The following is a 22,082-nucleotide window of genomic DNA, read 5'->3' as shown; positions in this document are numbered from 1 at the left end:
GAAATGGGTTAGGGACCAGTAGAGGAGAGCCATGGTCACCTGCTGTAAGGACAGGGCACTGATTTTTATCATCTAGAGTTGTTTAGGTGATGGTGATGTCCAGAGGAGCTGCTCTGTTTCTTCTGAAAATATTAACCTTGCCTTCACTAGAGAGAAATTCTTTACTTTGTGCATGAGTTTAGAAACCTCACTTTTTACTTAAAAAAAAAAAAAAAAGAAAAAAAAAAGTGCTGGAGGGAGCTGTCTCTTTGCTGATGGCAGAGGGGATCTATAAGGCAACGTTAACACACTGAAGAGCTTAGAGTCCTCAGAAAAACAAACAAAAAACCAATCCTAATATAAATTAGGATAATTCACCTAAGCTTTCCAGACATAAAGAGGAAAATATTAATTCCCAGGAGTTCAGCAAGAAAAATAAGTGACCTAGAATATAATATGTAATGGTCTCAAACCTCACCAGCTGAATTTCTACTGGGAGCAGCTGAGATAACTCAATTTTCTGTGTCCCCAGTTTTCTCTGTGCAAAAGCTGGTGTAAAGGATCACAAAGCAGAAGCCTCCACTGGGATAGATGCTTATTTTGATTATGCTTTGATTTGGGAAGCAACCTGAGAATCTACAGACTATAAGGTCATACACCTTTGCCTTCAAACCCACCTTCTGCAGGCTATGATCTTTAGTCAGGGCAGAAAAAACTAGAAAACCACCAAAGCACACGCTTAATTTTCACAAAGTGTGAAACCATGGAAAAGATCCATCCCTCTTTCTTGTGGGTTAACCACTAAGTCTGGCAGCTCCTTTTGGGACTCACATAGCGGCTTGGTTTTGTAATTATTTATAGAACATTAATTTTCAGTCATGAAAGAACTAATTGTTTACCATTAGCATAACACTCACTTTGAAATAATTAAGGAGAACTCTATTTTGCACTAATCTTAATCTAAGTCTGAAATGTATCCCCAAAGTCCATTAAAAACAAAGCAAAACCCACTGTTAATTAGCGATTTACTCTGTTACAATAGCTGGGAGTTTTAACACATTCAAATAAGAACTAGACAACATTATAAAATAAATCTCCCGGTTTGTCACATTCGAGAGTTACTAATAAATAGGGTAATTCAGCATTATAAAAGTGCTTACTTTGTCTGGGAAGCCTGATAGCATGTCAGTATTACATAATTCGCATGATGGGGGATCAGATGAGAGATATAAATTGTTTGGTTGGGGAAATTAACTGAGAATTGATTATCTCTGTTTTAATTTAACATCAGAATGCCAGAAAACTCCTAAAAGCGGATGGGCTATTGATCTGACAAGAGGATAATCAGTGCATCAAATCAGGAGGAGGACGAGAAATGGGAACTCTTGAGGCTCTTCAGTGACTGCTTTCTCAGACAGAGAAATCTTGTTCACAGGGAGTCCTGGGAGAAGGGAGCTGGAATAGGAGAGGCTGCTTTGGAGACAAACACCTACCCCTCCCTGCATGTGAAGCTGAAAAATTATGTCTTGCAGGGGAGGAAATGTAGAATCAAAGAGGGAAAATCTTAAATTATAAGAGGATGGGTGAAATAAAGACCTTGCAATAACTCACTGAGGATCCATAATCCATCAATGTCTGTCCTGTCTGCAAAGCATTAATTGTCATGTTCATGAAAGGAGTTTGAGAGTCCTGAGAGGATGGGCTCAAAAGAAGCTGTGTCTTCTGCTACATGAGATCCAAACACTGGTGTGAGCTCCCATGATTATTTATTTCTCTGTGAAGTTTCTGAAGAAATAGAAATAATTAATGACTGGCTGTGTCTCTTTGGCTTTGGGAGCAGACCATTTCTGTGTCCATGTTAACCACACATAAATGATGTTGTCTGATGGGAAGCCTGCATTACGGACAGAGTCAGGACGTCCTGACTCTTGGCATGACTGTTATGTGCAGTGTCCTAAAAGCAGCACAGGAGCATCACTGTTTGAGGAGGAGGATAGGGAGGAAAGGGATAAAATTCTTATGTTCACTCAGCGGTACTTAAGGCAGATCCTGGAGGGGATCCAAGCAGACTTAAGGCAATATTTATGTTTCCTTCATTTAGGTTGTCTTCCTGACACAGTTTTCACTGGTGAAATTTGAATGACCCAAAAGGGGCTATGTTTTTTGCACACCCTTGTAACCCCAGTCCCATTACAGCATTTGATGTCTTACCAATAGTTGGGTAAGACATCACCCCTTTACCAGTTGGTGCATCCTACTGTGGCGTGTCTGTGGACACAGAGCAGGACTATGGGTTTGTGGTCTGGTGAACAATGCACCAGAATGGTAATGGTCTATGAACTATAAACTTTCTCAGTGCCTCTAGGCAAATGAGCGTCTCTTTCTATCTATTTATGTAAAAGCAGGATGATAACTGTTTTCCCCTCACTCCTCATGCAGCTGTTTAGTTTGGAAATCTGTCTAAGAAGACATTCTCTTTTACAGTGTAGAACGTAGAACCATAGTCATAAAATCTTTTAGGTTGGAAAAGATCTCTAAGATCATCAAATCCAATATCTTACAAAAAAAAGGGTGTTGTCATTTCATTGTTTCTCAAGTGGGATGTCAGTGCCACTTCACATATCACTGGCATCCTGCAAATCATGGTCTGCTGAAGGTCCTGCATCATAGCTGATAGCTCCCTGTGGACATCCTTGATGCCTTAGGACACCTCACAGTGAATCCTGCCCTGTTTGCTACGGTGGATGCACAGCAGTCATTAATTCACTTATTTGTGTTTCTAAACACTCATGAGGCACAAATATTAGAAAGAAGTTACATCAAGAACTGACATTTTTCATGGTGTGGAATTTATTCCAAGATATTTACTGATATACTGATGCTTTTCTACAGCTTCCACTAGGTTTCAGTAAATCCCAAAGTTTTGTTCATCATGGACTTTCTTTTAATAGATACCACATTTTTAATAAATAATTCACATGGCTCTTAACCCATGCCCTGGCACTGGTGTAATGCCCTTGGGATTAATGCCACAGGTTGCTTTCAGCACAAGAACATAAGGAAAGCAGCAGAATATTTTCAGTCCTTTTGGGTTCAGGAGCATCCCAGCCCTTGTGAGGCACAGTAATTATGCCATTGGCATCAGGTTTTCCTCTCCCTCCATCAAATACCCCAAGAAGGTCAAACACAAGACCAGCAAGTGCTCTCCTGACTGCAAAATTCTGTGTTTGAGCCAGGCAGCCATAAACCAAGTACAAATACTCCTGATTAGTTGCTGCTCTGACATCGCTGGTTCAGAAATGGATATGTAAAGAACAAGTGGGCATGGTTGGAGATGCTCCCTGTAATTTTGAGGTCTGCCCCTATCTACAGCCTTTCAGTTTGTGGTATCAGTCATAAGAGGAAACAATTTCTTATCACAGGGACTCTGGAAAGAGAAACCAAAATTCACTGCCCTTCATTGGTCCAAGCTAAATGTTTCTGCCAGAGAGACATCAAATAAGTCTCTTCTATGTTGCTTTTTATGTGGCAAGATTGCAGTTAGTTGTGTAGAAACCAAAATAATGTTGCTGAACTCTTGTGGACTTGAATCTACAAGTGAACCATGAACAGAGAGGATGCTCAGGGAAAAGTTTGGAAAAGATGTTTTGATTCATCATTTTGTTCTGTAAAAGTCTCATAATGTTTTAATGTTTTTTAAAAGTTTCACATCCATGTTTTGTGACAAACAGAGCTTGCTCTTTAACTTGCACTAAAAATGTCAGTTCTATTTTGAGATGGCAGGGACAACTTCAGTGTTACAGAATCTGAGGAACCTGAAAGCAGAAAAATCTCTACCTTTAATTCTCCATTTTTTTTTAAATTTTTTTTTTTAAAGTCTTTAGATTTTAACAGGGTTTAAAATTGAAATGGCTTTGAAGTAAGATGATAATGCTGTGAAGTAGCAGGTAGAATGCGAATCTCTTCCTTCTTTTGCTCACAGGAATCTATCTCAGGCAGCTTGATAGTCACTTGCTGTCTTACATGACTGACTCTTCCCTTTCAAATATGAGCAACGTGGGTGCTGATCTTTGCTCTGAAGCCTTCACTAGCTGGCAGCGAGATACTCTTCAGGGAAGGACATAGAAAAGTTTATGGTCCAAAGTAATCAAGGTGGAAGGTACTTGTTACTTTTTCCATTTTAAAGATAGTGAAGACAAAGGACATTGGAAAAATAACCAGTGACAGTGACAGGTTTCAAAACCACATTACATGCATTCCCTTGCTCATTCATGATTGTATTTACATGTCCCTACCACAATTAGTAGTTATCAAGTTAATTTGCATCCTGCATCCTAATTGTCAATAAAAGATTTTTGAAGAATTTGAAACTTCAATATTGATTTTAAATCAAAGAGCTTTTTCTGCAGGGAAAATAAGAGATTTTATTAATAATTTTGTGTATTATAATGGTACCTTCAGACCCTATGCAAAAGTACAGCCTGCTTTGCCAGGAAATGATTTAGACTCCTGCAGGGTGTTAATCCAGGCAGACTAGACAGACAAAGAAATTATTATCCCCTCCTTATTGATGGAGATTTGAGGGATTAAGCCTGAGTTTCACAGAAGCAGTTATGACCTTGAAAGAACTAAATCCAAATAATCTAAAACCCTGCTAAGTGCCATTGGCTAGTAATGTTATTCCTTTTGTCTTAATAATCTGAAATAAAAGCAAAAACATAAACATCACTACCATACAAGTGGTCAAAAACAGCGAAATAGACGCATAGGGAAGTGTGATGATAACCTATCAAGCATTTGGGTTTATTCATTGGAGGAAACTCAAAGAAACTGCTATAGCCTCTGGAACTGAGGAGCTGGTTGCTATGGGATGCAAGCAAGCACATTTTATACAGTGAGACAAAATCTTCTCTTAAACCACCTGAGATAGCTGAAGAAAGCTGACAGAATTTTAGGCAGTCAATACCTTCCCCAGTCATTAATGTGTTATTACTGGGAAAAAATTATGCATGTGAATAAAAGTTATGTGTGTACTCAAACACAGGATGCTTTTTAAAAGTCTGGTAAATGAAGGAATACCTAAGTTCCTTTAAACAACTGTTAGCTGTTATTAACCTGATTATTTCCAGTTTGTTGTTAAGTTTCTCACTCATTAACAAACTTGTCATTTCTTGGAACAGTTGTTTTATGGAGTTAGAACCTCATAAGATTTGCCTCCTTCAGTATCTGCTATCCTGTCTATGCTATTGCCCCTGCAAAAGGAGGCTGCTTCACAATCAGAAGCAGAAAGGAGAAGAGAAAGCCACGATCTTCCAGTACAGTAAATGGTTTCTTCAGTAGATCAAAGTACAGAGGATTACCATAGATGAAGCAGTAGCTCCTGGTATCTAGTGGTCTTTGAATACACTACCCCCTATGCCTGAGTTACCAAGTCATTTCCTAGTTTATTGTGTTCAGCTCTTCTTCGTTTAGTGGCTCATGGAAATTTATGTGACACATTCACAAAGGAAATAAAAATATTTTCAACTGACTTAGTGCATCTGACATATAAAGTTTATAGCAATCTTTTCAGCTAAGTCTGTTGAGTAAATAAAATATGATTTTATTGGCCAATATTGAAGTAAGAAAAAGAGTTTCATTGCTAATTCATCATGCTTCATTCAGTCTCATTATTTTATAGGTGTCCTGATGAATGCCACTATAAAACAGATAGAGCTTTTGTGTTGTGCTGTTCATATCACAGGCCAGTGCTTTAACTGACACACTAGTCAAGTATTGTACCTGTATCATCGCCAACTTTCAGACTTTGAAAGAAAGCATTTAAATGAAAGATGAGTGGAAACCAGCCTATAGAAAACTTTGGCTTTAAAAGAAAAGCATGCTTTGTTGAACAGCTATTCTGGTCATCTCTGTTTGTGCCTTTGGTTCACTATTTCTACTTTCAAAACAAGACTACTTTAGCGCAACTGAGCTATCAAGTTTGCTCTTACTGTTTCTGACTATGGCTTTTCAACACCAACCTTCACCATGCTGCATCACTTTTCCAAAGGTTAGGAATTCCATGAGTAAAGAGAATCAGGGTGGGGATATATATTAATCTCACTTTGGTTCAAGCTGATGATCTCCCCAGAAACAACCAATCAACCAACCAAGCAAATAAAAACAAAACAAAATAAAACAAAAAACAAACAACCCGACATAAACTGAATGCAGACATTAAGAGCTGCACAGTTTTTGAAGAATGAAACAAAAACAGTGCAGTGTAGTTCATTTAAATCTGCAGGGCTTTGGAGAAGCATATTGCTTTTAAAAGACACTAATGGAATTCCTATTCCCTCATTCTCCTTTCCTGGGCAAGCCCCAAACTATTTTTTTCTAACCATCCTTTTAAGGAAGAAATGTCTTGTGGGAGACGCTTGTTAAATCTTGGCAGCATATCATTGCAATGCACCTTTCCAAACAAAACCACAAACCTTATGATTGCTCCATAACATTTAATGTATAACAAGGAGTTCTGCTCCTATTGTAAAAATACCAGCTGACTTTTAACAGGACCATTAATTGATACTGTATCCTATTAGAACTCTTGTTTAAAAGGCAGTAAAATGTTAAACATTCTTGAATGTATTAATAACGAAGGCCATTAGACATGCTTGTTTCAAGAGTCTTGATAAATTAATAAATGTTGAGTTAATTACAGTGCAGGACTTTGAGATGTATCTTTGAGGCTGCAGTGACTGACTATATTTCAAAGAGGACTCTTATCAGAGTTAAGCATGTGTGCAACAATAGTTAACTGGTGTAGTAAATCTGACAGGAATGTTTGTGTTTACTCTCTTCATTATCTAAAATGATTTTTTTTTTACTTTTTTTTTAACTTTAGATGAGATTAGATTAATACTTCAATCTGAAGATCTCCACAGATGTGGGGTTAACTTTAATCATCTATTTCTTCCTCAGATGCTTCAACATCATTTGTTGCCATAGGATTTTGATCAGAACTATGCTACATAAAATAATGGATAAGTGACACTGTACTTAAACTAAGACCATTTCCCACCTATTATTTTCATCTCACTCTGTATCTGAGGAGGAAGAGCAAATAGATTAAACTCCTGGCTGAATACAAGCCTGAAATGCTTCCTTCTTTTTCATTGCAACCACTTGTGCTAGCACCATGTCAATACAGGAGGTGTTTTCTTAAATCATTGGTATATACTTGGTGACTCACCTTTCATTTAGCACCATTTAAGTACATATATTTTTCACACATAAGGACTTTGATACAATACACTCTTGCTAACATTCCTACAAATCTTTCCGTTGCAGTTTTTATGCCTTTCTGCCTGAACATCTGGTCTGCTGTAATTGGTGACAATGTTCTAGTTGATTTTTAAGGGTGCTTATTGATTTAATCTATATGTTTATGGGTATCCAATATCCAGTAGTAATGCTTAGTGGCCTTTCTACTTTTACAACTGTTTCACTCTGTTTGAAACATTGAGTTATTCTCTTGAACTTTGGCTCTACTGGCTGAGACCCAATGGGACTATTCTGCATAACACAGGGTAACTAACATGTGGATTATTTACCTTTTTATTTATCTGTTCAATAACACCCCACTCTCCTCTGATCCCCATGAAATTTTCCAGAAATCATTGCTTTTCAGACCTCTTTTTCTTAGGTGAGATGTAAATAAATCTTGATAGAAAAACAGAAGGGAGAGAATTCTGCTGGCTCCATCTGTAGGATATAAGAAGCCTGGACTCCATACCAGTATTCCCCAATCTCAGCAGCAAGAGAAGTCCTGTTTCAAAAGGATGTGTGTGGGTAGTAACACAAAAGTTTAAACTGTATTCTGACATGACACAGACTGGAAATGACCCGAGTCGTTCTCTGACTGCTGAGAAGTATAAGATTCTATTTTAGAACACTATTCTGACATGGTCATGCAATTTAAATCATATACATTGTGCTGTCTTTTCATATAAAAGATTATTTTTCGACTGATGGAGCATGAGCTTGATGCTGAAACATAATGAGCAGGAACCTTTTTATTTTTTATTTTATTTATTTATTTATTTATTTATTTATTTATTTTAAGACTATGTGAAGAGGAAACAAATGCTTTTATTAACTTAATGTAACTCAAGTCCCATTGAAAGCAGAAAAACTGTATACCTCTGGAACAAGCATGGCAAAAATTGACCCACAAGCATATGACAGGAAGGTCATATTTTATTAATTTTCCTCTCTACTGGTCAACTGGTACATAAATATAAATACTTTTATGAGTCTTTATTTAGACCATTTACTAGAAAGACAAGCCTTATAAATGATCTTTTATAATAGAAACTCTTAAGAACAGCAATCAAAAGACAACTTGAAAAGTTAGTTTCAATTTTTCATAGCAACTTCTATTCCTTTGACCCATCTATTTATTCAAGTTTGTGTTTCCATGTAATAAAACCAGTGGATTTGCAGTATATGTTGCTTTTGGTAAGCTATTGTTTTACCTGGGTAATTTTCATTGATGTCTCCAAGCTGGAAATTCTCTTTGCTAGGTTTCTGTAGCAACTGAAAGCCAAATCTGAAAATGAACTATTGCTTTGTGTGTTAACTATTAATAAAGAAGGGCAAATTATTATTATTATTATTTGAGACAGAATAGAGATTTCTGCTTTCTCTCTCTCTCTCTCTTTGGAAGAAACAGCATTACTTCAGTTTTACAACAATCTCCCTGAACCTGAGGATCTGTCCCCAGAAGTTTACCATTGAGAGGGGTGGATGAAGAATGATGATTATGACTCTAAATTCTAAGCCTTATAGCCTAGCTTAGCAGAATGGCAACAGTGTGGATAGCAACAGGGTCATTTCTGTAATGAGAAAGCCAGTGCTATTTGTATTTTGTGGGTTTTATGATTAGAGAAGCGAATCTAAGCAATTTGTAAGAGAGCTTTACATTTTAGCTTTGCTAGTCTGCAAAGTTGTATGCCAAAAGATGTTTACGCAGGTCTTCCTTGGATTAATGGTGAAGGCCAAGAGATCAGCACAATGTTGGTGCAGTGTAGAGTGGTATGAGGGAACCCCAGACTCTGCCTGAGTCGGTGGCTGTGACCGCACTCTGCAATACTGCCTCAAGCAGAGACAGTGGAGAGTTCACTAAGGTGTTTTGCTTCTCTCAGAAATCACATCCCCTGTTCCCCTGCCTTTCTACAAGGTTGGATCATGAAACCTTGCTGCATTTTGGAGCCACCTACTCAGCACTATATTTGTTCTGTGTAAGGTGGACATTTTCCCTTCTGTTCCATTTACATCCTTCCTGTTTTGTTTGTCTGTCTGGGATATACAGTGGATCTCAGCTGTCCTAGGCCCGAAGACAACTGGATCCCTTGTGTTGAAGAAGTTTGAGTTAACCTGCAACTCATCAGACATTGCCACCTCTGTCTACTAGGTTTGTTTGTGAGGATACCTGCTTAAACACTATTTGGAATGAAAAGTTAATGATGATGGAGTTTACCATCCAACAAGCTACTTGAAAGTCACAGCCCCCTGCTGGAAAATAACCTGAGAACACTCTGAGGTCTCACCACAACCCACAAATCAATGGTTTGTTCCTCTGAAAGGACTCTTACGGCTACTATGACAGCTTCCTCACTCCTAACCAAGGAAGACTGCTATGCAAACACACAACCAACAAGGCTTGCTTGTAAGAGTATGATGTATCTTTATCCATATTTATTGGAGAGTTTGGTGATCTGCAGTGGAGGAGAACTGAAACAATAAGTATCAGCATTGTTCACCTGAAGGGAAACTGGTTGATATTTCTCACAGATCTTTCCCTTCACTCTCCAGACACAACTCCTTCCAATTAAAATGTGAAAGGGACAATGCCACTGTCCTGTGAACTCAGGCTCTCCCCAAAAGCACTTGGTTTTAAAGACATCTCCAATGGTAGCATCAGCTCAGGGTTCTTCTCCTTTGTCACCTAGATTGATCTGAAATCTTCTAGTCTTCTTTTCTGCACCCACTTCTATTAAAGGGGGAATTATATCTTTCAATCCAAATGCTGAATAAAAGTGTTTTTAGCTTAAAAGTGGAGGAGGAAGAAAAGCTATCTTGTATACTGAATGACAGAATTACCTGCTTTCAAAGCTGAAATTCATCCAGCCATATTCCTCTCGGACTCAAATTAGCAACTCATTAAAAAAAAAAATAATTCAGTGCTGATTTTGTTTAAAGCCTGTATTGTATTTTTTTTATCTAGTCCCTTTTCTCTTGTCTAATGCTTACTTCAGCTTAGCCACCCAGGTAATGGCTTTGTGGGACAGTTTTCCAAGGCAATATCTTTTCTAACCATATGTCTGATTTCTGTGCCAGATCTGTCAACAACCCTCTTCAGATGAATCATCCTGCTGATAGCAGAATAAAAGTGAAATATCACTAAATGCTTGGGAAAAAAAAAAAGAAGTCAAAAAGGTTTGTGTTTTAAAACTTTTCTTGAACGTTTATTTTTTTTTCACCTCACTTTGTAGTGGATTTGGCTTCAACACTGATTCCACCTAATGTATAAAATATGTATAAAAGATGTATTTTAAAGTGAGATGATTTCCCAAGCAATTTTGTGCCTGTGTAGGAGATGTTCCTAGACAAGTCACCACTTCTTCCACCCAGAGTTAATGTAAAAGTGGACCTAAGGAGGTGTTTTATATTTGATGCCTAAGGGAAGAGGGTACGATCAACAGATACAGTGCTGTCCTGAGCACCCAGTGCTGTCAGGTCACCCAGTCTGTGCTGCCAAGGGAAAAGCAGTGCATCCATCCTGGATCAAAAAAAAAATTTGTACCACTTACATGTTGCTAATGTATTTATGATAATGATAAAACCATGATGATCATGCAATGATTTTGCTTGACCCCAGGAGGTCAAGAAAAGATTAAAATTAAGAGCTTCAGAAACAAGATTAGTTCATTAAGGGGGCCCCATCCCTTAGGCACTGGGAAAGGAGTAGGAAGGGAAGGTGATGATGGATGTACATGAGAAAGGGGGTCAGATAACTACTGCCTGCAGTCAGACCAGCAAGACCACAGAGCTGTGATAGATTTAGGCTACATGTGTATGGCATATACTACTCACATGCTACATCTGGGGTTTGGGATGAAATCTTGTAACCCTCCCTTGTCCCCATGTCCCCTCACTATGATTATCAGAGCAAGGATAGGTGAGAGCCATCCTGATTTGGGTGACATCATTGCTTCAGCTGGTGCGTGTTGCTCTGCCATGCTGCTCCTCAAGGCTGAACTCAGATGCTGGGAGAAGCACAGCTGTCTCACTGCTGGGCCTGGAGTTCCCTTGCCTGGCACTGAAGGGTATCACAACTTTCCCTCCTGCACATGACACATGGCATTCACCATGCCAGATGGAGCTGACAGGACATTTCCTGATAAAGCCTTGGTAAATCTTCCTTGTAGAAACTGAGTGCATCCAGTCTGGGGTCTGCAAGAGAGAGTGCAAATCCCAGCTGTGTCTGGAGGTCCCTCAGGTGCTGCAGATGTACCATATCTGTCTGTCAGGCTGAAATATAGGACACACATATGTGTGTAACTGGTTGGTATCTTCAGCAGGTGTCTTAAGCACAGCAGTGTAGCCATGAGCAAGTCTGAGAAGCTTTCTTCCACGATCAAGGAAAGTGAAGCCAATATACCTGCTGCATATGAAGCAATGTTTTGGAGTCATTTTCAGCTGGAAGACATCGCACGTGACTAGTATAAATACATCTACTTTTAATAATTTCACTCTTTTGTGTAGTTTGGAAGCATCAGAAGCATCAGTCTAGACTCATAGGAGATGAGCCCAAATAATTGCATCCTTTTTGGAAAACTGGGTAGGAACTAGGGAAGATTAAATGAAGAAGCTGAAAGTTATATTATTTTGTGGTAGATAATAGTGTACCTGCTGAAGGAAAGCTAAACTGAAACCTGTTTGAAGTGGCTGCCTCCCATATATTAGGGTCAAGCTGGCTCTGCCTGAGAAAAAACACAGAATTTGACAGCAATCACATATAATCATAACAAATGAATTCACTAATGTCATTAAAACACAATGAATCCTGACAAAATAAATGTTATATTTGGTGTAACAAAAGTTCAGCTGCCTCTTGCCACCTCTGCCAGTGGAAGGTTACTTACTCCATGTTATGTGGGAGAGCCATTTGAGGTCTCCACTTAAAATGAGACTGAAATACAATCTGTACCCTAGATAGCCATCAGCAGGAAGGTTTCCAGACAAATTAACTAGGTTAAAAACGGAGAGCATTTACCTTAAAATCAAATTCACCATACACTTTCAGTTCTGAAAGCAAGCTGGTCTCTTTGAAACAGTAGCCAGGAGCAGGAGAATCTAGATTTATTTGAATGCATCTGGAGTAATTTGTCCTTTTATTTAGATTATGTTTCAGAATTCACAGTTGCTGGAATTCAGGCTTATGCATGTGATCCATGTAAGCTGTTTTGTGCCACATATGAAAAATGAGGGCCAATCCCATGCCCAAGAACCAATTTCAGCCATGATCCTTTCTTGCAAAAGTCCTCAAACATAAAGCTGTTACCAACATTTCTCTTTTTACACCACCTAGATATTTCCCACTATTTCTAAGTGCTGGATTTCACCTTAGGCCAGGGCACTGCTGTTATTAGCTTTATGGTAGCCAGGCAGCAAAAAAAAAAATATGGATGTTGATGATTCTCTGTGTTGCAGGTGACAACAATTACCCAGGTACTGAGAATGGGACTAACTCATCAGTAATTATGCACAAATGATTTAATGTGATTTTGGTCAATGGCAAGTTAAAGATGAGCCAGCAGTGTGCCCTGGCAACCCAAAGGACCAACCCTACCCTGGGTGTCTCAGGCCCAGCACTGCCAGCCAGGTGAGGGGAGGGATTGTCCTGCTCTGCTCTGCACTGTGCGGCCTCACCTAGGGCACTGTGTGCAGGGTGGGGTGCCACAGCGTGAGAAGGACATAAAGCTGTTAGGGAGTGTCCAAAGGAGGGCTATGAAAATAGTGAAAGGTCTAGAGGGCAAGACTTATGAGGAGTGGCTGAGGTACCTTGGTTTGCTCAGAGCAGAGCAGGCAGAGGGGAGGCCGCATGGGGCCTGCAGCTCCCTCACGAGGGGAGCGGAGGGGCAGGCGCTGAGCTCTGCCCTCTGGGGACAGCGACAGGACCCGAGGGAACGGCATGGAGCTGGGACAGGGGAGGGTCAGGCTGGGGGTTAGGGAAAGGTTCTGCACCCAGAGGTGGTCGGGCACTGGGACAGGTTCCCCAGGGCAGTGGTCATAGCACCGAGCCTGCTGGGGTTCAAGAAGTGTTTGGACAACTCTCTCAGGCACATGGTCTGATTTTGGGGTGGTGTTTTGGGGATCCAGGAGCTGGACTCAATGATCCTCATGGGTCCCTTCCAACTCAGGATAACCTATGTAACCTATGATTCTATGTATGAAGGAAAATACAGTTCCTGATTTTAAGGATTTTCATTTCCTTTGAGAAGTGGCCAGCTAAGCATTCAGAACAGGATTGTTTAAAATTGCTTGTCTGTCTTGGTGTGCAGAATGAAGCAATGACATCTGCAGGGCTACATCCTCCCCCTTCCTGGGATGACCAAGCTGTAAATATAAGGCTTCAGTCTGGGACACCAATGGGGTAAAATTAAGGTGAAGTTTATAGCAGAGAAAAGATAAACACCAAGAGCTGTGTTTTGAATATCTCATTACTTCAGGCTGTATAGATCCAGGATTTTGATTCAAGACCACTGCTGGTTTCATTGCTATTGATAAGCAGTCAGATTTTGAGTGAAAGCATCTTTTTACAAGATATTGTAATAATGTTATCAATATTTATACTGAAAATTTATAACTACTTTCAAAAGTTTCAAAACCTTTAAGAATTATTTACCTTCTGGATTCTGCTGTTAAAATGTTGGCAAATTGCTACACATCTTAAAAAAAATATATTAAAAAAAAAACACCCATCCTCTTATCAGTAATTTTACATTGGCAACAGTCAAATTCTCTGCACTGTAAGCCTTCTGGGCATTACAAGTTAATGGCTGAAACTGAGTAGCAGTAAAACAATGATTAATGGAAAAATGTCGTGTCTCCCTACAGAAGCTGATTCAAGAGCTATGCTCATATAGCAGCAGTTACAGTATTTCTCAGCTTTGCAACCTCCAGACAATGAAAAATGGCATCTTATATATTCCTAAGATAGATAGGTCCCTTAATATTAACTCTATTATTTGAGAAAATTGTGCTTTAAATAAGGATAAATATTGACACATTTTATTGTGGAAAATAAACTCACATTTGAGTCAACCTGCCACAGCTATCTTCTTTAGTGAATTATTGTTTAATCATTATTTAAATTTAGGGTTTATTTACTAGAAAAACAACAACAACAAAAACACTTAAAAAGCTAATAATTTAAGAAGCCAAAGCAGCACAGAAGTGCTGCTCAACATTTAATAAACTCAACATTTGAGAAATACAGAAAGTAAAGTTTCCACAGCTGAGAAACATACTGCCAAGGGAAGTATGGAATTGTAGCAAGTGAATACCTTTGAAATCACATGTTATCAGCTTTGTTTTTATACTGAAAAAAACCCTCAGTACTTTAGGAGTTTTTGTGCAAAAAGTAGGCAGCAGGCCTGTGGATTAGAGCACTCAGGAGTTCAGTGCTCCTGTGATTACTGGGCAGAGGAGAGATCTGCTTTCTCTTGGTTACTGATCTGTTCTCAAACTACTTCCAGTCTCCCACTGTTTGAGCAAAAATTGGACCCTTGCCCTGATCATTGCTGATAAATCTTTCTCTGGAACTAGTACCTTTCAATAAAAAGTTTATGTTTCATGGACAGGTGTTGTCATTTGCACATAAGTCTTTTTCAGTCTACAAAATAAGTAAATAAATTTCATGCTCTTTGGAGAACATGACTGCTCCTTCTTAGCTGGCAGCATCCTTGCTGTCAGAGGAGACAACCTTCAAATGAAAGTCATAGCAGTTGCAGAGTGAGAGGTGATTTTCAATGTGAGGAATAATGATATCTGAAAGGCTTTGCATATCAGCACAGAGACTCGGAAACTGATTCTCTTTAAGAGAACTATGATGTTTAGTTTTTAGGCCATGTAAGATCCAGTTTTTCCTCAGCAAATTGCAACAGAAGCCTGAACAGAAAAATGGACTCTGCAGTGAGGTTCAGGTGAGTATCTGGTTGGCAGTATCAAGTCCTATAATTGCTACAGCCTCCAGTAAAATTAATTTGTAAGCCATTGGCTTTCTAAAGGCCAGATGTCTACAATTACTTTTTTTCTTCTTTGTGCCAAGATGCATTCTTTCAAGAAAAAATATCGCTAAGCAAAGGGCACCTGTCTAAAATTACTAAGGCTCAAGTAAGAGATTTGCAGATCAACTTTGCTGCCCTTTTCCCCCTGCAGTAAAACTATATGCTTTGTCTACTGAGAACAAGAGAAAATGACCTTGCCTTGATTTGTGAACTTTAAAAAAAGCTAAAGTGATATCTGCAAGAAAATAGAATACAAAACTGGCCTTCAGCTATGAAGGCTTTATTTTTTCTTGTTTCTTAAAAAGAAAATGAAGATGCTATAAACATATCTGTATTTATTTATTTTTTGGTCCTCTGTCCTTCCTCAAAATAATTATTGCAAGGATTTATTTACACCATATATTGATTTACACTTTAATCAAAACCAATATATTTGCAAAAGGAAAAAAAATGACACTTGATTTTGTTTATTTCAGTTGTATTTAGACATAGTCAGAAACTAGAATTTACAACCTATGTGGGTTTCTGGAATATCTGTATTTCATTTTTGTCCTACTCAGTATAAAAAGCCTAACTATCACCGATGGAAGAAAATGCTGTAAAACAATTTGATTTAGAAATACCTAACTGTTCTTTATTTTGACATTGAAGTTGAATATAATTTTCTGCTGTGAAATAGCCATATGCATACCTCCTTTCTATGTGTCTTCTCTTGTGTGACTTTCAACGGAAAAACATTTAACTGTATGATATTTTCTTCATGGAAAATAATAATTTAATTGAAATGGCAGACATCAAAATGCATGATTGCTAAATGATTCAATGATTCTCATTAAGACCCTGATTACATCGTAGAGATGATAGTAAAAGTTTTTTTTTTTTTTACCATACAACTGGTGTAAGAATTTCAGGAACCATTGAATCATAGATTCTTTGAATCACAGAATGGTTTGGGTTAGAAGGGACCTTAAAGTTCATCTAGTTCTAACCCCCCAGCCATGGTCAGAGACACTTTCCACTGGACCAGGTTCCTCAAAACTCCTTCCAACTTGGCTTGAACACTGCCAGGGATGGGACATCCACAACTTCTATGGGCAACCTGTGCTAGTGCCTCACCAGCCTCATAGTAAATAAATTCTTCCTAATGTCCAAATTGACCATTTTTTAGTTTAAAGCTATTCTCACTTTTCCTATCATTACATTCCCTGACAAAGTGTCCCTCCCCAGTTTTCATATAGGTCCCGTTTAGGTATTGGAAAGTCACTATAAAGTCTCCCCAGAGCCTTCTCTTCTCCAGGCTGAGCAACTACAACTCCTTCGGGGAAAGACCTTGTTCAGTAGTGGGCATGACACATCTTCACTCATGGACTTTACCATTGTCCATCTGTCATATGCCTCTGCAACCTCTGTGGCATCCCAGGATCTCAACGCACTGAAGTCACAGAGCTCACAGTGTGGTCACCATATTTTCTGCAGTGCTGAACTGCCAAAGGACTAAAGATCTAGGCAAGGCCAAGGAAGCTATTTTTTATTCTGTATTGGTGCAACATCTTTTTTCAACCTACTAGTAGAGGATCATAAAAACAAGATTAGAGCTTAAGTAGCTATCATTATAAAACTGATGACAAAATTCCATTTCCTGCTACTGATAAAAACAAACAAACAAACAAACAAAAACAGTCAAAAGCAAATATTTTGTTGTTGCTGTTGTTTTGCAGTGGGTCTGTCCTGATTCCAGTGTGCCCAGTGTCACTCCTTACCTGGTGCATGAGTTGCTAAGGACCTGTTTCCTGAAATGCTCTGTAATGGAAGAGATTATCAAGTAGTAATGTCTATTTTTTTTTTTTACTACAGTTTTTCTTATGATAGTGAACATTATTATGGTACTTCTTTGCTCCCGTGATAATGCCAGCATAGACTGCTGTGTGTTATTGTACACTATAAATCACTTTTCCAATAAAGAAAACTTTGCAATTGGAAATATCAGGGAAAAAATACAAGAAGATACACTTCATAGTTGTTCTTAAGACTATTGTCACCCTATCCCGTGCATTGAAATTGCATGCAATGTGTTCAAAACTGAGGACCAAGGGTTAGTTTTGGATGCCACATTGCTTCACGGTCTAGAGATTATCCATACTGCTGTGATTTTTCAAAACCTATGATAATAACTCTTTAGCTGATGTAATCAGCTGAACTTGGGCAATTTACTCAATTTCAAGATTTTTGCTACAATTCAAATTGTTAAATTCACCTGGGCAGTAGATCGGTTTTTCTCTTGCTGTCTTTCTTACACTCTTTTGTTAAGACAAATTCTCTCACAATGCTAAACAGTTCAGCTTTATGCACATCAGTTCATTCTCCAAGCTAACTCTTCCAGGATAGCAAGCAAACAGCTTAAAAATCTAGAAGTTGCTTTTGTTCCTCCAAAATAAACTTTTTTTTTTTTTTTTTTTTTTTTTTTTTTTTTCTGTTTATTCTAGTGTGAGTATTCAACTGAAGGAAGAATGCCCCAAGTAAGTCAGAATCAGCCCCATTTTTCTGAGAACAAAAGGCTCCTCTTGGTATATATATATGTGCAAGTTGTTCTCGCAAAGTGTGTGTGTCAGGTAATGGACTATGTACTTTTGCCTGCTTGTTTTGGATGCATAGAGTCAAACAAACACATCTGCTTGAGAAGCTTCCAGATTCTGTATAAATACAGATTATCCAAGGAGCTCAGTAAGCACATCAGATACATAGAAGTTGTACTAGGGCAATACTGCTATCTTGATTTAAAACAAAACAAAACTGCTTTGCAGGTTGTTTTCTTTTTCTTTCATGCTCCTTACTACTCTGTGCAAAGTAACCAAAGGAGCAAAACCAGGCTACTGCCACTGACATGAGAGATAGCTTAAAGTGTGACAAACAGTGGAGCTAGGAAGCATTTCTCTCTCATGAAGTAATGTGTGCTGATAATCCTAGATACCCTTCAGCAGGAGGAACGGCTTTTTAAAGGGCTCAACTTTCCACTTTGAATGAGATTTGCTGAGTATCTGGGTTACTGTGAACCATGGGAGACATTTTCAAAAGCACCTCAGGCACCAAGGAGCTCAAATCCAAAGAGTTTTGGTGCCTCTTGTATCCTTGAGCTGCTTCTAAAATGTTCTAATTAAAATAATAAATAGATGCATTATAGAAAACCTGAAAACAACAGAAGCAAATCCAACCACTTTTGTGGGACAACTGATATGCAGAGAGGGAACAGGAAATAAGTCCATGTTTCAAAACACGAATTGAAAGTGTCACTCTCTGTTCTTTTTTTCCAATGACCTTTTGAATTGGAAATTTGAAGTAATAGATAATACTGTTAAAATAAGATATAAGAGTTCTCCCTGCATACTATAGGAGTCCCTGTGATGCTGGCAGCAGCAGACAATGTCTTTATGATTCCCATGGAGCCCTGTCCCCCTGTTGATGCTTTGCTGAAGATGTTGGAGGTCTGCGAGCAGTTTGCGTTGCAGCACTTTTCAGAGGATCTCCATACACTTGGATTTCACTCCACTTTCAGTGCATTATCCCAGCTTTACAGTGCAGAGTACTGGTGCCTGCTGTGGTTATGACTCTGATCTGGCACATTCACCCACTAGGCGTGTTGCACCCAGAGGAGTCAGTAGCTGATCCAGCAGTTGCCTGCTGTTTATACAAACTGCTTGCGATCCCACAGTAAATTGCCAGAATGCTGCTTTCATGACAGACCACATTCCTTTCCCCCTCATTGCTCCCCTCTCCACATGGCGTAGCTGGATTTCCAATTATGGTTGAACACTGATGTGTCCCCCTTTTATTTTTGTTTCTAACCTCAGAAGCCATTGCCAACCTGCTCATCTCTTAACTAACCATATTCTTCCCTCATCAACATGAACAAGTGCGGCACCATTGAGCCCTGTGTAAATAGCCAGAATGACATCTGAAACAACAGAAATGTTAGTATTCACTTGATGGGGGTTTTTAACAACATGCTTGGAGATGTCGAGGGTTTGCTTTACATCTGCAGCAAATTCACTATGTGATCTGTTGATGGGTTGCAGATGGCACCATGAGCCACTGCTTGCAACAGAAGTAACAACCCTGGTCACATTTTACCACATTAAACAATTTACTTGGGTGGTAATTACATAGCAATTAACTTTGCTGCTTCACGAATGTTATGTGAGCAGCACTTTTTTTTTTTTTTTTTTTTTTTTTTTCTCCTCTGTCAGCTTCAGTCTTTTATCTATGGCTGAGGGGACAAATGTTTCTGCCAGAACAAACTATTAGGAAATGGAGGCCAGCCATGATCTCTTTGGGAAATAGAAAATAAAAAAGAAAATTTGCTTTTTGGTTATAAAAGGAAGCTGCTATCTCATATTATTATATCATTTTATAACCAAGGCTATAAAACTGAGGCCTTATAAAAAATAAACTTACAATGGAACCTTTTGTGTGGAACTGAGGGTGCTATCAGCCACCGGAACACTCTGAGGTGTTCTGAGGTAAGTTCTTGAACACCTGATGTGAACAACACATCTTTCCAACAGATGTGCTAGAATACATACAAGTGATGTATGTAATTCATACAATTCATAATAAATTCACACAATTCATAATAAATTATTGGACTGAGTACAGTCAATTGACTTTGGTCACTTAAGCTCAGCAATTTCAATGCATTTATTATTCCTTTTGAAATCCATAGGAGGCTACTTCATAGCTGACCTTCAGGCTATACAGGCTGTATATAAACTTCCTTCTCTAAGAGTGTAACAACACTACTGCTACTAGTTTGACATGTACACTCCACAATGGGCTACTGTGGTTGTCTGTTATTCAGCACTGTCAGACCTTTGCTCCCTAATCATTCAAAAGAGAATTAGTTTCAGCCACTAGTCTGGCACATTTAGTAGGAGGTTTGAATGTGATCTTTTTTTAAATCATTATTATTAATTTTCTTCTCTTCTATCTTCCCTGTCTACAGAGACCATAATCATGTTGTATGTAGACACTTATAATTGCAGATGCAGCTCTAAGTGCTACCTTAGCATACCTAAAAGCAACTACATAGGATAGTCACACTTGACAAGTTTCTTTCAAAGGCTTTGTCATTTTGACCCATGTTACTGGATCACATAGAATTGCCTACATTGTCCAGACTGAACTGTAAATTGATAAATTTTGCAGAATGGAAGAAAGGTGGCAAGTGCAGAAGACAGGAGTTTAAAGTACATTAGAAGTCAGTAATATTGTTTTTATAATCTCCTAATGTAGCTTTTACTATCCCTCCCCATCTGTTCTGACAGAATTTCTCTATGCTCTGAACAAAACCCCAAATTAGATATTTTTCTAGAGCCATAAACTTAATATAATATAAGCTCTGATTACCGTAATTTTTTTAACTTGTGTTTAGATAATTACTGTACCAAAACTGCTGTAAAGCAAATGGTATGCTGATTTTTTTTTTTAAATAAAAAAATAAAAAAATAGACAACCCCATTCTTTTCTCCTTTTGTAATATTTAAGAACTGTCATTTAGCTCTGTGGCATCTGGAAAAGAGGAGTCCAGCAAAAGCTGTTAACATTATTTTGATGACATATTACCATCCCTGACTATCTTGCTTGGTACACCAGATGCTGGAAGCACTGAAGTGAAACTTCTGACAGTTTTTATAGTTTCTATTCTTACTATTATTTTTTCCTAATGTGGCACACAGCAAAAAAGTTTTGTAATACATAAGTTCATCTGCAGGTGGAACTTCCGTTGTGGTTTATTTCTTCCAAAATTACAAGAAGCTTCTCAGATTTATGCCAGACACTGGTCTGGAAAGAGGTTAATATTGCCAAGGTTACTACTAAGCTACCTGAGCTACCTCTTCTGATGGATATCAGAGATTTCCCAAGCCTATTTGCAGGACTGGCCAGGGATTTTGTGTAGAAATAACTGCATCGTTGAAAATCCAGTTCTGGCAAAAGGGACCTTGATATATTTTAGTTATGTATTGGGTCAATGAAACAGAAAATTCTCGGTTGTTGAATTGAACTGAAATTATAATGTTGGATTATTTTGAGGTTAATCAATATTTGCCTGTTGTTGTTTAACCTGCTCGGCAGCTAACCAGCACATCCATTCGCTCACCCTCCCCCCTCCCTTTCTGGGATGGGGGAGAGAAACGGGAAAGTGAAGCCTGTGAGTTGAGATAAAGACAGTAAAAATGTGTACGAAACAAGTGATGCACAATGCAATTGCTCACCACCTGCTGACCGATGCCCAGCCCAACCCCGAGCAGCCGCCCCCCCCACCCCGGCCAGCCACCCCTATATATTGTTTAGCATGACGTCAGATGGTATGGAATACCCCTTTGGCCAGTTTGAGTCAGCTGTCCTGGTTCTGTCTCTTCCCAGCTCTTGCTGCACCCCCAGCCCGCCCGCTGGCAGGACAGAGCAAGGAGCTGAAAAGTCCTTGGCTTGGTGTAAGCACTGTTCTGCAACAATTAAAACATCAGCATGTTATCAGCACTCTTCTCATCCTAATCCAAAACATAGCACGCTCCCAGCTACTAGGAGGAAAATTAACTGTCCTAACTGAAACCAGGACATTGCCTAAGATTGCTGCAACATTTAATAGGTTTTATATGGGAAATACTTTTTGCTACTTTCTTTTTCTTTACAGAACACTTTTTTCCTTTCAGTATAGCATAGACATCTTAATCTAAAATGAATTAAAATTTGTCTTGTCTTAAAGTAGAGTAGTCT

The 22,082-nt window shown here is 38.7% G+C and overlaps 1 long non-coding RNA gene across 5 annotated transcripts in view; it reads left to right on the top strand.

The window, feature by feature from the left end:
• LOC118162863 overlaps positions 1-17,843 on the top strand; it is a 57,165-nt gene extending 39,322 nt beyond the window's left edge. For all 5 annotated transcript variants that reach the window (XR_004748676.1, XR_004748675.1, XR_004748674.1 and 2 more), the window contains 2 exons: positions 15,152-15,230; positions 17,033-17,843. This is a non-coding gene — a long non-coding RNA (uncharacterized LOC118162863). The remainder of the gene's footprint in view (positions 1-15,151; positions 15,231-17,032) is intronic.
• The last annotated feature ends 4,239 nt before the right edge of the window (positions 17,844-22,082 follow it).

This window comes from Oxyura jamaicensis, chromosome 2 (genome assembly GCF_011077185.1).
Source record: "Oxyura jamaicensis isolate SHBP4307 breed ruddy duck chromosome 2, BPBGC_Ojam_1.0, whole genome shotgun sequence".
Taxonomy (NCBI): Eukaryota; Metazoa; Chordata; class Aves; order Anseriformes; family Anatidae; genus Oxyura; species Oxyura jamaicensis.
The sequence above is the reverse complement of the archived record's forward strand: the minus strand, read 5'-3'. Positions and strand labels throughout refer to the sequence as shown.